At 33.6% G+C, this 17,462-nt stretch overlaps 1 pseudogene; it reads left to right on the plus strand.

Moving 5' to 3' along the window:
- Nucleotides 1–7,269: 7,269 nt before the first annotated feature.
- On the plus strand, nucleotides 7,270–7,369 carry LOC122103018 (annotated as a pseudogene).
- The last annotated feature ends 10,093 nt before the right edge of the window (nucleotides 7,370–17,462 follow it).

Here is a 17,462-nt window from a genome sequence, read left to right on the forward strand (position 1 = left end):
CAAGCTTGGAATTCTAGTACTCAGACTAAGGCAGGAGATTAGAGAGTAGAATTAAATAGTGATACTTTCCCTGGACCAGGTAGTATAATTTTGTCTAATAAAACAAACCAAACAACAAGAAAGGAATACACAGTTGGAAGTTTGGGCTAATTTTGTCATTATGTTTTGAAAAGTCAACATTCCTATTGAAATGTAACTCGTATATAATCTTCAGTTGTGTTTTAAAAGCTCTCTTCATTACAGAACATTCCCAGATTCCAAATGGCTCATGATTCCCACCCAAAATTTGAAAAAGTAAGCAAGCATCATTCTGTTGGATTCCAAAGAAATGACGAAGGATTACAAAATCTTAAGCCTAGAGAAATAGCAAAGTTCATCAAATGCAGGACTTTGTAGATCTTGCTAAATTAGAATTTAGAGTTAAAATAAATATTTTAGTTTTGTTTGTAATTTAATATTTTATAGGATGCTACAAAATTCTTTTTAAGTAGAGGGTTTAATTGACAAATTCACAAATGTTTCTGGCATTCTATTTGCCTAGAATATGCTTTCAAGAGAGTTATAATTAGATCTTAGTTAATAGATAATTCCAACAGTTCATGTATAAGATGATAATGTAAATAATCTAGACAGAGTTGCCAACAAATCAATATTAATTTATAAATATAGAAAAAAATTGCAATTTTTGAGGGTTTTGTATGACATTGTATGAAGAGAATAATTGTGTGACATCTTCTTTCTTCTACCTATAGGTAACATAGGAAGCAAGTTCCTTAATTACCTGCCTCTGTATACAATGAGAAAAATGCTACATTTGGGATTTGTTTTTGTTTTATTGGTTTGTCCTAGGGCTTGATATCTGGGCCTGTAAACTGTCTCTGAGCCTGTTTATAATCAAGGATCGTGCGCTACCACTTCAATCTCAGTGCCACTTGTGTCTGACTTTTTCTGAGTTTATTGGAGATTTCAACCATAATCTTCTGACCTTAGCATCCTGAATATCTGTGATAGTTTAAAAAGTATAAAAGTGAATAACATTTGCAAGTGTTCTGATCTCAAGTATCTCACTAGGGGAAAAATGATGCAACTCAGTTTATTGTAGTATTCTTTCCAGAACAAGGAGTGCATCACATTATCAGAGGTGTAGTATTTTTCACAATAGAGATAAGCTATTCATGATGTGAATTAAGGGAATTTTAAGGTGCACTTTACAAGTTGGAAACTATTGGACTAGGATGACTTTATAGCATAAATCTTGGGATTGATGGTCATAGAAATAATAGCTTACTCTGATAAAATTTGCTTACTCTTGAAGAATTAATTACAGATGCTTCATAATTTTTTCCTCTACGAGAATGTGGCTATTTTTCTGTTGACTTCTCAATTTGTAACACTCCATTGGAAACTGCATCTATTGCAAAATTACATAACATGCAAACAGGTACTGTTTTGAATATCTCAGGTATGGAATGTTCAGAATTTGAAAATGAGTATTTATTAGTCATAGGAATTTTGAGGAACATATATATTCTGTCCTCTTAATAACTTATTTACTTTTAAAAGTTATGGGTTTCCATAGAATTAAACTGTTTTCGGTTTTTTTTATGAGAAACTACTATATTTATTCTTTTTTCAAAATATTGGCAAGTTTATTGTGAAAATATTGTCTAGTTGGATAACATTCAAGTTGATGACTCTCTGATAAAAAGGAGTAATCCATTCAAATTAGATGCCAAATAGTATTGATTTTTAAAAAGTTGCTACATAAAATGAAGAATAATATTTACTTTAACAATACAGTGAAATTATATTTTATGCAGCTTATTTTTTAATTTAGTTTTATTGTCAAATTGATGTACAATGGGGTTCCAGTAATTGTAAGGTAGTGAATACATAACTTTTCAAACTTGTTACCCACTCTTTCATTTTTCTCACAGTTTTCTTTCACCTCAATACGCCTCACAAGTTGTAATGTACATTTCCAACATATTGTCTTGTGAGTAATGCTATTGCATTGTCTTCCCCTTTGTCCTTTGTCTCGCCATTTTGTTGTTCCTCTTCCCTTCCCTAATTAAGTTAAATGTATACACAGGCTACCAAAATCAAATAGAGCCAAGGACAAACCATAGGGGTAAAAACCCAAAGAAAATAGAAATCACATAGTACATTAAAAACAACTGCAAAAAAATCTCTGTTTCCATATCTTGGAGTTCATTTTGCTCAGCATCAGCTTATATCTTCATATAGACACATAAAGCCACTGGAAAATAATAGGTGCCTGGACACTATATCATGTGAACAACATGTTAGAGTTTTTGATGGTAAAGGTTGAATTAGGATTGGGGAAAACGTGATTTTGATAAAGGGATTTCAAAAGAGTTAAAAAATTATAACAGGCATATTTTAATTGTTCAAACTTTTTAACAACTTAGCCTATTAAGAAAATTGCCTGGGAAAATAGGCTTTCATGCAAATAAAGCTATGGAGACTTAGTTGAGAGGGAGAAATGTGGGTAAAGATAGCTCATTTTCACAATAAACAAACAAACTTCAGAAACCTTACTGTAAATCCTGTAGGTTCCCTTGAGAATTGTCCTTACCCAGGAAATATACTCTCACTGTGTGAAATTCAAAGTTCTTAAAAAAACCTAAGACATCAAAATTTGTGAATTGAACTTTAATTACCAAAATTATTCTTTGAAAAAGATAATTTGGGTCAAAATATTTAGGCAGAAAGTGCCCTCCAAAATGAAAGAAGGTATTGGGTTCACGCTTTTCTGTTTGTAACACTTTCCCCAATGTCTTTGCACGTGAAGCACTGAAACACAGAAAAAAAATCTGATTGGATACTCCAATGATTACACATTTCTAAGCAGCTCACAAAAAATAATATTCTTATCAACATGAGGTAGTGAAGATTTCTCATTACATAAGCCAAAAAGTTTGGGATCAGAAAAGAATTGAGAAAATTGAAAGGGTAAGCAAACAATGTTCTTACAAGCCCTATCTAAGCATATTGACTTCAGCAGTGGAGGGGGGCCAGAAATTTTGATATAGATTTTCTTAATATTTTTGCTACCTAAAGTGATTTTACAGAGCCTATATGGCTCACTACAATGCAGAATAGATTGAATGAAGACAGGAAAATAAATTCTACGTTCAAATGAGGCAACTTCAAAGAGTTTTAAAAGAGAAACCATGAAGATATAGAGGGGCGGGTTGAGGAGGATATCTTATAGACTTTCAGCTTCACTGAACTTGAGGCCAAGAAGCTGTGCTTAATTGGAAATCAGGCAAGAGCTAAGAGGAGGACATAGATTTAGGACTTACAAGCATTGTCTTTTGTAACAGACACTGTCACCCAAGGTATGGATGATTTAACTCTATTCTTTTCCATACATCTTGCTGAGCAAATGCAAGACCAAGAGAAAAATAATCTATTGAAATATTTTTGCAAAGTATAACTTCACTGATCCTGATATGGTATCTAAGGAGAGTCCTAAAAGAGAACATAAAAGTGGAATATACTTTGGTTTCCTCTAAGCATCTTGTTAGCAAAATATATCTTTGAGGTTAGAAGTGATTGAACCAAAAAGTAGTGGAGTACCTATTTTTGTGACACTTTAGACACAAGAAGACTTTCAAGGTAAAAGAAAAAAAGTATAGCTAAATATTTGTGATCACAACTTCTTGGACTGGTTTTGTGGAGACAAAGTTTTACATTAGAGTTTGTCCTCATTAACATAGATGTTGGTTTTTTGTGGCAACCAAATGCAACGGTGAAGTTTAATGGACTCTCTTAGACAAGTAAACAGCATGGTAGAAAAAATGGCAAATAATATTTAGTAAATTAGTTTGGTTAATTACTTTGCCAGAACAAAGAATGAAAGATATAATTCAAAATCACTTGACTTAAAAGTTTGAGGAAAGAGTAGTGAAGAGAGATGAAAGAAAACATAGAGGACTTTTCTGTCTCCAGTGGAGTAATGGGTTCTTGATCTTGTTTCTTCCATTCTATCTTCACAAGCTATCAAGGGTGGCTGAGGACTGGATTATCCATTGCAGACAAAGAGAACTCACAGAAGAAAATATTTGCAGCAGATGTAGGTGATTCTTAACCTTAGACAATCTATTTAAATCTGTTCAAAATTCTCTGCTACCCAAAACTGCCCTTTTTGAACAGCTTTGTTTGCTTTTCCCAACACTACCCTTCATTGACTATTTAAAATTTTGAGAGGTCACATTCATCCTCTCTAGAGATTGCTGTTTGGTTGTGATTTTTGTGTGTTTTTGTATTGTGTTGTGTTTTCTAACTAAATTACAAAAGGTTTTGCAAGTGTATTACAAAAATATGTCCATCTAATTGTCCAATGCTCCTTGATCAGAGTGACTCCTTCTATCATTCTCAACCAACCCCTTCTCCAAGATTTATTTCAGATTTACCACTTCCTTTATCACATGTGTACATTGAGTATTCTAGCTGTACATGCCCCTTGTTCCATTTTTCATTCATTCTATGCCTTTACTATTATTCCTCTCTGGTTTCAACTTCCTGATAGTCATTCTGTTAAACTGTCTGTTAATATTTTGAAAGGTTTATATACATTCCACCGAGTTTTAATCCTGCATATACTTGAACTGATGTCAGCTTATATTTCCATAATTCATTCATCTGCAATAACAAGTTGCAAGACTGGAGATGTGAAGCACCTAGACATGATTTTATTCTCATCCATTTGGAAGATTAATCTTTAGTCAACAAGAAAGTTTAAATATGGCTTAGAATATATTCCTAACTACAAAATTTTATAAATGGCTTTGTAAAAAGGTTTGTGATTATTTTATTTTACATGGGATAATATTTTCTACTACCTATAAGTTTTGGAAAAAGAAGAAAACCACGATTTACTACTATAGAGGAATATGGTAGAAACAGAAGACAGATTTTATGTTTGTCATATCTCTGATGAGTACCCATATTCATGACTTTAAGTCATATTTCTTACTATGTTAGATAGATAGGGAAAACATAAAACAACATATGATAAGGCATCTATTTGTGACTTTTCAAAATATACCTTATTAAGTGATGAAACTTACTTTATTAGCTAGTTTTGGGGTTTGTATTATGGGAGGTTGTTCTATTTGACACATTTCTGGAAGGCACCTACTGAACAACACAAATGGTGGGTGGTACTATTTCTACACTTTAATGAATGGTTGAACCTGCTTGGCATTAGTGCTGGATAAATAAATCAACTCTATTGTAATTTGCACCCTAAACTTGAAAAATTTGTAATGTCACTATCGTCTACTTGTCAAATGTTATTTTGGTGAGTGTGATTTTTAAAAGATTATTTCAAAAGGAATCTGTTTTCAGGAGATTAAATGTAGGTTGTCATTTGTTTGTGAATGATAACATTTTTATACAACAGAACCAAGTTTTACTGAAGTACCAGTATTTTGAAGCATTAACGATATTCTCAATTAATGTTTTTGTGAATTATATTTGACCTGAAGTCAAGTTTTCCTAGCCTTGGTAGACTAATTATGGATCTATTGTTCTAGGAACTAATTTTTTGGCTTACTTATGCTGGACAGAAATCTTTCAGTAATCATCAGAAGAGGGGTATTAAAAATAATTTTGTGACATTTGTGATCTTGGTCACACATATGGGCTGGTCATTTGTTTGAAAGTTTGAATTACTGTACTTTCAGATTTTGTGATCTCATCTTTCATTTTAAGTTGCACTGCATTTCACAATTGCAAACTGCTAATTCCGGTGTCATAAGGAATTGAGATGGATTTTCAATTACTTTCTGTTGACATGTTTCATGAGTCTAGGTGAGAAATCTTGCCCTTGTTATCTGATGAAACAGATAACTGGGACCTGGGATCCTAGGACCCATGGGTCCTGCAGAAGAGTAATGCATTTTAGATATCATATCATAAAATTTGGGTATAATCAGTAGGAAGGCTTCCGAAATTGGAGAAAAATATTTTGGAATCAGTGAGTTAAAACAATAAACAGAGCAGCAGAGTATAGTCCATTATAGATTAGAGGAAAACAACAATTTTTTTTTACAATGTGAATTCAGAAGACCAAGAACACTTAGAAGGTATCAAAAGTTTATACCAAAGACATTGCATTGATACTTTTTATATTCAAATGTACATTCTAAACCTTATTATTTATATTCCAATCTATTTATTGAAATAAATATTTATTTATTTGTCAAATTATCAATTAATTCTAGTAAGTTTCACTGTGTGAAATAAAATATTAGCACGTATAAAGATAAAATATGTAACTATATATAATATAAGAAAAAGGCACATGTTTTTCAATGTACTGTTGTGGTTAGGGTATCAAAGGCAACTGTGTTTTAAAGTATTATTCCATTATTTCTACCTCAGTGTTGGTAGAGTTGGACCTAAAGCTTTACCATTTGTAGATTTACAGCCTAGAGGCAAGAGGAAACAATGTGATAAACATTACCAATTTAAGGCCTAATATCAAGGAGAAACATATAGACTTCTCTTGTAACTATGAAAATATTGGGTGAAAGAAAGGCAGTAGTGTAAATTCCTGCCTGGTTGGATGGTAGACTGGCCAGGACATTAGGTAATCATGCATGTCAAAACTTTTTCACCTTCTTGGCTTTAGCTACTTTTGAAATATTAGGTATAAGAAACAATTATATTTTGATAAAATACCTTCTAGTCTAAACGATTCTGTCTTAATTGTTCATCTCTCTATGATCCTTTTTAACTAATATTAGTTTTGTTCCAGTAAGACAATCTATGCTGTCAGGGTAAGATATTCTGGTTGGTCTGTTGCTACATGGAAGAAGAGTAAAGGGTCAGGTAGACATTTGTGCCAGTAAGACCTCATTTAGGAATTTTAAGCTGCAGAAGTTTAGAAGGAGCTCTTAAGCCAGGCTTGCTTTGAATCCATTAGCTCCACAAAGCTAACTCAGTTGATAAATAAGTACTTGAAAAGCTATCACCTTTGGACCTAGCTATAAAGGCTTCAAAGTATGATCAAATTTAAAATGAAAAAGACTTAAAATAGTCATTGACAAAAAAATTGCAAATGTGAGCAATCGACCAAACAATATGTTTTTTCCAATATACACAGAATTTTAGAGAAGTAAGATCAATAGCATTTTTAGGAACAATAAGGTTTCCTGGTTACAAAAAGTCAACTAAGGATATATGCCTTTATAAAGATTGCATCATTAACTACTTAACTTTACAGGATACTACATGCTTCAGCAGCACATTTACCCAAATTACAACAATATAGAGATTATCATGGCACTTGCACAAGGATGATATGAAAATTTGTGAAGTATTCCATATTTTTCATTCTTCAGATGTAAGAAATGAAAAACAGTTATTAAAAAATTGATTACAAAAATGCAAGTCATTATGTCAAAAATGAACTTTACAACTTTGGTGCGGGGAGGAGGCTAGTGAGGAGGATTGAGTGGGGGGGGGCAGAGGGAGGATGGGAAGGGATGGGAAGGGGAAACAAAGGAGGAGGCTACAATGCTGGATAAGAAATTTACTCATTATCTTGCCCATGTAATTGTAACCCCTCCGTACAGTATTTTCACAATAAAAAACTAAAAAAATACAAATGTAACAACACATATAATTCATTGAACTGAAAGTTAGTTAGACATCAGTGTATTAAATCCTCACCTTAGAAAGGCCTTTATATAGCATAATCTTTACAAAACTTTTGAAAGTAGATAACATTGTCATTTTATCCCAAAGAAGTAAAATACTATAAGGACTTAGGTAAAAAAGGAATCTTAAACTTTTTCTATATGGAATGCTATCTGAAATAACACATTTATTAATGAACCTATATATTATAAAACAATGTAGAATTCAAAGTATTATATCTAGGAGAGAATGAAATAGATTATGGACATTATACAAACAAAATACAGATTATTTTAAATTATACTTTTTTCAGACAAGCATCAGAAATATTTTCAGTTTCTGTACTACTCATTTCAACAGATAAGTTAAAATGATTTCTGATTTACAAAATCACAAACTCTGCAGAAATCATTATAGATGTATACAAACAACTCTTGAATACAATTTGACATCAAAGTCAGGCAATTCACTTGAAGAATACCATTGAATCCATGAATTTTTAAAGTAAGATATTGCCGTTGCTCTGTATTGTGAAAATATTTTGTACAGACACAAAGATGGATTGGCATTTTTGAAAATTAAGAAACTTAACCAAACCATTATGACTTAGGAGAACAATTTTTACAGCCTTCCATAACTTCAACGAGGTAGTGATATGTATTTATTCTTTTGGCAATATTAAATGCAGTTTCTTTGAAGTTGTGCTTCAGACCTTGTTTGATATAATGCTTCAATAGAAGGAGATCCAGCACATCTTTGCTATTTCTATTCCAAGCAGCAAGATGCAAGGGGGTTAAGAGAACTTTAGTTTGGGCATTGGTATCTACATAGTGATGAACTAAGAAAGAAGCCACTCTTGTATTATTCAACATATAAGCACTGAGCAGGGGTGTCCAGCCATTCACAGTAATTGCATGAATATCTGCCTTGAGCCACCAACTCATGTAGGATTCCTGATGAAGAGAGGTATACTCATCATCATCCCTAGTATTCACATGAGTGGCCTTTTTGGAAAGTAGTCTCTGCACTGTAGTAAGCCGATTACTTTCAGCAGCCCACAGAAAAATTTGCTTGAGTACGTCTCCACTTTTTTTTGCAAATGATACCATTCCTCACTTTTTTATCTTGTTCCTTGTCTTCATCAGAATTGCCTAACCAGAGACACTGAGTACCAGTGGGAATCAGGTACACATGTATTCCCCAATAGATCACGTTGGTTGAACTGCTCAGAAAAATCCAGTGAATTTTCTACATCTGTTATTTCACCATGATTTTTTTCTCTTTTTCCATTTTTACTATTCGAAATTATTCTAACTGGAGAGTAGGGAATTGATAGAGAGCAGAGGAAATGTTTTCCTCCATATTGAAAGGTATAGACTGAAAATGAGGACCAGTGGTGTCTTCATGTGCAGCTTATTCTAGGAATGAGAAAATATGAAATAATGCCTTCTATGTAAATGATTTGGGGAATGGCAGAGCAGAAAGTGAAATGATGCAACCAAAAATATACAAGCAAGATAAATTAGGATAATTATGGAGCAGTCATATTATCTGTGAGAACCATGAAAGGGAGAGAGGAAGAGAGAGACAGATGTGCAATGACCTAGCTAGCCACAAAATCCAGGCCTCGGATCAATTTATAGAGAAAACAATTTTATTTTTTAAAAGAGATGGAAATAGAATTTATGTATTTACTTGAAATTAGTAAATACACTTTTAATAGCCTACATAAAGAGACATAGCTTTGACCAAATTACAGACAAGGATCTAAATCCCTGATAATTCTATTAACAGATCTGACTGAAATCAGTTGAATATCACTTTTCCTGTAGAGTGAAGGAATAGGTCCAGGCTAGGAAAGCAGCTAGAGAAGGCAGACCGATTGTATCTGGGACAAAACTTTGTGGAAAATGGTATCAAGGATTAATTACTAGTGATCCACTTGCACTGGAAGTGTGAATCTGAACTATTGCTTGCTGATTATGAACTATTGCTTTAATCATTATATGTTCCAAGAAGAAAAGGTGAGATTTAATTGATAGCAAAGGATTAGTAATACACTCTGACTTCTCATTAAGGACCTTCAACCATCAAAATCACATGAAGTCAATAGACAGGCCTACTTTTTTAGATGAAAACAGGTGTCTTTAAAAACAAGGTAATTAAGTATTCCTACAAAAGACTTTTTTTTACTACTGCATTATACAGTTTTTTTCTAATGTTGGGTAACAAATAATGGATCTATTAGAAAACTCTTAAAGCTCATGTGTTCAATAGTGAGTTTTCTTATATCATGGTATTTTTGTTCATGGTTTTAAGAAGAAATTTACTAGCTTAAATTTCTGACAGGACAATATCATCACTGTACAACTTGCTTCTATACTCTAAGTTTTAAATTACTATCTAAGTATGTGCATTAGATAGCTATAGAGGAAAATCTAGAAGCCACACTGGTGGCTCATGTGTTTATCCTAGCTAATCAGAAAGATGAAATCTGAGGATTGTGGTTTGAAACCATACCAAGCAAAAAACATCCATTAGATTCTGATTTGAAAGTAACCAGCAAAAGCTAGAAATGGAGCTGTGGGACAAGCAGTAAAATTCTAGGCTTGAGAAAACTAAAACAAAAAAACAACAACAACAAAAAAACAACAAATTCTGGGACAGAACCAGGTCCTGAATTCAAGGCTAGTATTAGCACAAAACAAATGAATGAATGAATGAATTAAAATAAATTAAGTGGTCACATGTGGCGAGGCAAGTAAAATGTAACACCCATGGTGACTGGATTGTGTATTATTTTGTAATAAGGCAAATTAATGTTTGTCCAAATCACTAATATTTTATTTGTACTTTTTTGTATTAAACCCTGAATTTAGCATGCATATATATATGTGTGTACATGTGCACACATGTGTGTATGTGTATGTGTGTGAGTGTGCTGTTGCAATGTTGCTTGCCAATGTGGACAGGGTGAGGCTGAAAAGAGCTAACTGTGTTGCAATGCTTTTATTTATCAGTGTTTTGTCATGTCATTTCTGTGGAGCCACTCTTCTGTACATTTTATTTTCAAATAATAACATCATCATAATCAAAGCATATACAACATTAAGTTAGATAAAAGAGACCAATTTCAGCTCTTATTATATGTTAGGTAAGAAGATGCAGATATAATTAGGTAGTAAGTTAGTGCTATAAGATGACTGTCAGTACAAAATATGTATTTGACCTCTTAAATTCGTTATACTTTTAAGATATACTCATGGAGTGAGTTTGACCTACTTGACCAAACAGGTATTACTCTCGGGTTATTCCCATGAAACACAAGGTGGATAAACTCTTTCCAGATTTCTGTTGAAAATAACTTTCTTTGTAACATCATATCTATTCTCACTAAGATAATCAACCCTGTATTTATTAGGTTTGAATATCCCATCAAAAATCAGTATTGTGGATATGCTTGTTAGATATACCTTTCAAAAACAGACAAACAAAAAGCCTCCAGATTGTGGATGCATTTGAAGTTGTTTTGTACATGCAATTGGAACTTCACTAATGGCTCTTTTGTGGGAGTAACTATCACAACTTTAACAAATAAGGCTTTTCGAATATCTTTTCCAATATACATAACAACCCAAAGCGAGTCTTGCAATTTCTGAAAAGCCTTTGAATATTTCAGTATTATTTCAGTTCATTGACTATAGAGCTAAAGACATTTCTGAAATAAATATTGTTAAGATCTGAAGATGTAAGTGGGTATATAGGCTTTTTTATCTATCATTTTATGAAAACCCAGTTTTTATGAAAGTAAATGAAATTGAATAAAAATGAATTTGGTAAGCTAATTATTAGTATAATTTTGTTTTCTAGTAACAGTTTTTTGAATGTAGATGATGCAGTTAAATTATTTCCTTTGTGGCTCTGTACTTCAGTGAGTTTCATACTCTTTATAAGAGCGAATTTGTAGAAAAATAAAGGTATTTGAAAATGATTAGGATTAATCTTGTGTTTTGTGTCCTACTTTCAAGAAAATGAGTTGTTTTCAAGTGTTAATATTTTATGATTGAATCTTCAGTAACACAAGAAATTTTGAAAAACGTGCACTAGTATTGATGTCTTTTTAAACCAATTGTATTCACAAGTTGGAGAGTCTTTAATTGATGCTTAGGTCTTGGTGTCTATGATTTTTAACCTCTCGTTCCTAACATTAATGATAGTTAAGACTGCATTTTTGGTTATATGAAAGGTAAAATATTTATCTGGGGTCAAAGGTGATTTTTATATCAGTCTTGCTTTAATAGCATTTTAAAGTACTACATTTCTCTCAAAATGTTGGGTATAAAAAGTAATCAAAATACTCCTAATGGTAAACAACTTATCTGAGTTACAATGTGGAAATGATTGGTCTATAGACCTGCAGTCTGTATCCATCAGGAATTGGGGAGGTTATTCTTTCAGTATGATTGTGTTAAACAGAGATGAGGGTCCCGAGGCAATGCAGTGTTGTCATGGGATAGAATATGATTTCTAAAATTTTGAGCTAGAAATCAAGAATGTTATAGTTTAGCAGTTCCTTTCACCAGGGAGGTATAAATCGATTATGAACTTGTAGTTTTCATATTACAGTTACTTATTTCCTTTTTTTCTTTTTCTTTTTTTTTTTTTTTTTTTTGGGTGGTCGTGGCGCTTGAACTCTGGGCTTGGGTACTGTCCCTGTGTTCTTTTGCTCAAGTTGATCACTGTACCACTTCAGCTACAGTGCCACTTCTGGTTTACTAGCTGTTTATTATAGATAAGAATCTCTCAGACTATCCTGCCTGGGCTGGCTTTGAACTGCATTCCTCAGATCTCAGCCTCATGAGTAGTTAGGGTTACAGGTGGAGCCACCGGCATCCCGCTTAGTTTCCTATTTTCTAACAAAGATAAAGTGAAATATCATTAGAATGTGGACAATAATTCTGGGAAATTTTCCTAGAATTAGTGGACTAAGTGCTGGTATTTTAGTCATAAATTAGAATGAAGTTATTTGATACGGTGGGAATGGGGCTCAGGCTACGATTTACCATTTGTGCAATTTTGTACTAGTAATTCCAACTCTGAAAACTTCAATATCATCATCTCAGAATTAGAAATGGAAGTAGTTCTACTTTATGGGATTATTGTGAGGATTAAATTAGATACCATGGGTAACGTACTTGGAAAAACAATCAGCATTTGATCCTTTCTCCCTGTTATTTTATTATGTGATGAATTCTAACATTTTTACTGTGATTTTTATATTGTGTCTCTTTAGGATACGCAATGTGATGTATTGACATTCATTTTGTTGGTCACTTTTATGTCATTTTGAGGAAAAAAACTGCAAAGAAAATTTCTGAGAAGGAAACTATTATTTTGACTCATGGTTTAAGAGAACACAGATTAAGATTCAAATGTCTCCATTGTTTTTTTTTGGGGGGGGAGGCAGTCCTGTCGTGGGTCCAGAACGCTGGGCCTGGGAGCTGTTCCTTAGCTCTTCAGCTCAAGGATAGCTCTCTACCACTTGAACCACAGTGCCACTTCCGGCTTTTTACTTTTTGCTTATGTGGTGCTGAGGTATCGAACCCAGGGCCTTAGGCATGTAAGGCAAGCTCTCTACCACTGAGCCAACTTCCCAGCCGCGATTCCATTGTTTTTAGTTATATTTTTATTAAATAGTCGTACGAAGGAATTTCCATTCAATAAATCAGTTTATAAGTACAATGGATCTTTACATAACTTTTCCACACCCTTCCAAACCTCACCCCACTTTCATTTCTTCTAGTGTCTGCATTGAATATTATACATTCCCTCTCTTTGTCCATAATTCTCTTTATTCCTTCCCTTTGACTTTCTCATATCTGCCAAATGATAGCTTCTTGGTGTTCATTTTGTTGGAATAAATGTTCAATTTTATAAGAAATTACACCTTTTAAATACTCTTCTGCAATACTATTGTGTAAACTTGCATAAAGACCTATGTTCCAAATACACGACAGAACATGGGTCCTTTGTGTGTCTGGCTCTGACTTAATTTACTTAACATATTTTTAGATCTATCTATTTCTTTGCAAATTATGTAACAGTCTTCATAATGGATGGGTGCAATCCAATTGTATATATGTGCCCCACTTTCTCCAACCATTCCTCCACCATAAGGCATCTGGGCTGTTTTCATAACTTGGCTACAGTAAATAGTGCAGCAGTGAACATGGTTGTGAAAGTGATTTTACTGTATCTTTAGGAAGAATTCGTCACTATCTTTCTGGGAGCAATCCTCTAAGCAATTTTCCAGAATAAGCACACCCCTCCTTTCATCTCCATCACAACTTTTTGCAAGTCCTCAAAAACATACTACACCCTACAGGTCTCAATAAGCTAAAACCACACTGTGCAATACATTTTTTTCATGATTGTACACATAATTTAGTAAGAACCTTCTATGTACTTTTCTAATTTGGGAATGAGGGAAATGACAATAGAGGAAAAGTAAGATAAATTCAATTTAATTAGCTATTATAATATTTATAAACATTTTCAGCTCTAACTCATAGCCTCACTTACTATTATTTTAATCATTTTTTGATTACTTCATCAATCCCCTAAATTATAACAGGTGCATTAAGTACAAAAGCAAAAATTGTGGTTTGGTTTTGACACTCATGTGTGAGGATGCACAATATGGGCAAATAGAGCGATTGGAATTAATACCCATTACCCATTTTGTTAAATTAAGATGGTTTTCCCAAACTGATTCTCGCAATTCATATTCCATTCAACAACAAGAAACATGTGACAATTCCCTTTGTTTTCCTCATTAATAACTTTTGTTTCTATTTTATTTTACAACAAAGGTTGATTTTTCATAAATCTACTGTAGATACAAAGATACGTTAAAATACTTCTATCTTTATGCATTGAGATATACACACACACATCTGTTACACAGGTTGTAATGTTAATTTATAACTTCTGTAGCTGTATGATTTACTAAATTATTTAAAAAATAGACAGCTTATGCCTGGAATCTTGGTTACTCAGGAGGATGAGATCTGACGATCCAGATTTGAAGCCATCTTGGGCAAGTAAGTCCATGAGACTATTATCTCCAAACAACGAACCGAAAATCAGAATTGGAACTGTGGCTCATAGTAGTAGAGTGGTAGCCTTGAGAGAAAAAGGTCAGGGACATCACACAGACTCTTAGTTCAAGAACTATAATCTAGCCAAAAAATCTAATTTACACCTGTGTAAGTAGAGTATTTCCATCACCCAAGTGCACATCCATGCTCATTTGCAAGATAACTCTGTTATGTCTGGAGTACCACACAACATTATAGCTTAAGTAGAAAGGATCACAACATGGGTTCACTCTATCTCTCTCATGGGTTTTTTCTCCTCTGAAATACTCAAATCTTACAATCATTCCAATTATTTAAAGTCATAGCTTTTTTCTTCAATAACCATAATATATTTTGCATTGAGTGTCTTGTATCTCCTAAATGGGTGTTTTTACCATTTTGTCATGCCCCTAGCCCTAAATTAGTCTGATTATTTTTCAAATAGAATCGGGCTTCCTTCTTGTGTATGATCTTGGGCTCAGTCCACTTTATGTTATTCTTCCTGGAATTTAGAATAACAGGTGCATGGCATTGTGTACAGATCTTTCTGTCCAGTCTAAGTTTTAACCACTGTCCTCACAACAGTAGACTCCCATGTAGTCAGGATTTTCAAAAGCTTATCCTAGCTGATTTTTTTTTTAATCTTTGCATTTCTTGCAGGTTTTTAAGTACTGAATTAATTTGTGTTTTCTTGGGTTGTTTTGTTTCATTTGAATGTATGTGTTGAGTTGTTCCAAACTTTCCTTTTGTTTCTTTCACTAACGTTCTTACCTAAGTGCTGAGAAACCAATTCTTCTTTCTCAAGATAGTCAAGGTCAACATTATTTATTCCAAAGCAATTTCAATAATATTTAAACACCTTCATATACCTATGAATGTTATATGAATGCTAAGTGCTGAGAAGGGTCTTTTTATTTTCACAACAGTCTTTAGCATACACAGACAGATCATGAAATATATGAAGATAATAAAACTACAGATGCTTGCCAGTCGGAGAAAAACCTACTATGAATTGTTTGACAGAGGCTTCCCTTCTGGTGAAAGAAATACGCTGTTTGATGCAGAATTTCACAAAATCATATAGCTAGGAAGAACCTAAACAATCATGCAATACTACAGAGTTGAGGTAGATGAATTGCCCTCCTGAATACTTTACTTTTGGGTCAAATAAAAGCAGGATTGCAAAAAGAGAATAGACTTTAGAGAAACATGATGAGTTGATGTAAATAGCTGCTTAACTGATTTTGTTAACTTGTGAACTAATACATGGCAATAGGATACAACAAGATAAAAAATGAAGAAGGTCACATTGAAATACTCATTGGTGTGTTTGTGTGTTCACGCGCACGTGTGTATGCACACGCACATGTGCAGGTGCTCATGCATGTATTCATCATTCCTGAAGCTTGATAGTGCCTGGTCACTATCCCTAAGCTTCTGTGCCCAAGGATAGTGTTTTACCACTCGAGCCATTGCTGTATTCTGATGTTTTGGAGATAATCACATGTATTTTCATGATTGGACTGGCTTTGAACAGTGGTCTTCAGATCTCAGCCTCCTGAGTAGCTAGCTAAGCTGATTCAGCCTCTGAGTAGCTAGTTAAAATTCTGACTGTCCTTTATGCTTCACTGCTCTTTTATTCTTTTCCTGAGGTAATCACAAGCCTAACTCATATATATGTCTAGTTGCTTTAAAAATATTGTTACTGTTTGGCACCAAGGGCTCCCATCTCTAATCTTAACTACTTAGGAGGCTTGAGAACAGAACCCAAGCCAAAAGTTTAGTGGACTTCCTTCTCAATGTGTTGCTGGGTGACTGAATCATTTCAACCATCCTGCGCTATCTAGAGGTTAAGATTGGAAGGACTGCAGAATCCAGGCCAGCCAAGGTAGGCAGCTAGACCAATTGGTGTGCAACTCTGATGCCATTGATGATGGGAAGGCTAAAAGGACAGATCGGGTGCATGTTCTTGTGGAAAGGGAACCCCTATTCTAAAATTAACCACTGATATGACGCCAGCTTAGAAAGAACAATATTCCAAGTTGAAATCCCCACAATTACCCACAACCAAAATAGGTAAATATATTAACATCCCAAAACTTAGTACAATCTGTTCTTTGGTTTAATATCATCTTTATCTGATTATCACCTGATGTTACAAAATCGTTTCTTCATTATCTTAAGATAAATTTAAAAGACCTAGAAAATTCTTTCTCAATTATTAACTGCAAACGGATGGCAATTCGTCTCATTTCTCACATATTTGACTACCACTATAAATTCATCTTATGATTTTTATTAATAGTAATATATTCTGATTTATTATTTTACTTTGTAACATTTGTAAAATTTTGCTTCTCTGCTGAAGTTTAAGTATTTAAATAGTATCATCAAAGTATATTCCTTGGGTACTTAGGGCAGCTTTTTACAAAGTTTTTAAACAATGGCTTCTAAGAATTCTTTTTTGTTTGTTTGTTTATTTTTTGTTTTTGTTTGTTTTTTGGTCGGTCGTGAGGCTTGAACTCTGGGCCTGGGCGCTGTCCTTAGCTCTTCAGCTCAAGGCGAGTGCTCTACCACTTGAGCTACAGCGCCACTTCCGGGTTTCTGGTGGTTTATTGGAGATAGGAGTCTCATGGTCTCTCCTGC

Source organism: Dipodomys spectabilis, unplaced genomic scaffold (genome assembly GCF_019054845.1).
Source record: "Dipodomys spectabilis isolate Male_0828 unplaced genomic scaffold, ASM1905484v1 ptg001318l, whole genome shotgun sequence".
Lineage (NCBI taxonomy): Eukaryota > Metazoa > Chordata > Mammalia > Rodentia > Heteromyidae > Dipodomys > Dipodomys spectabilis.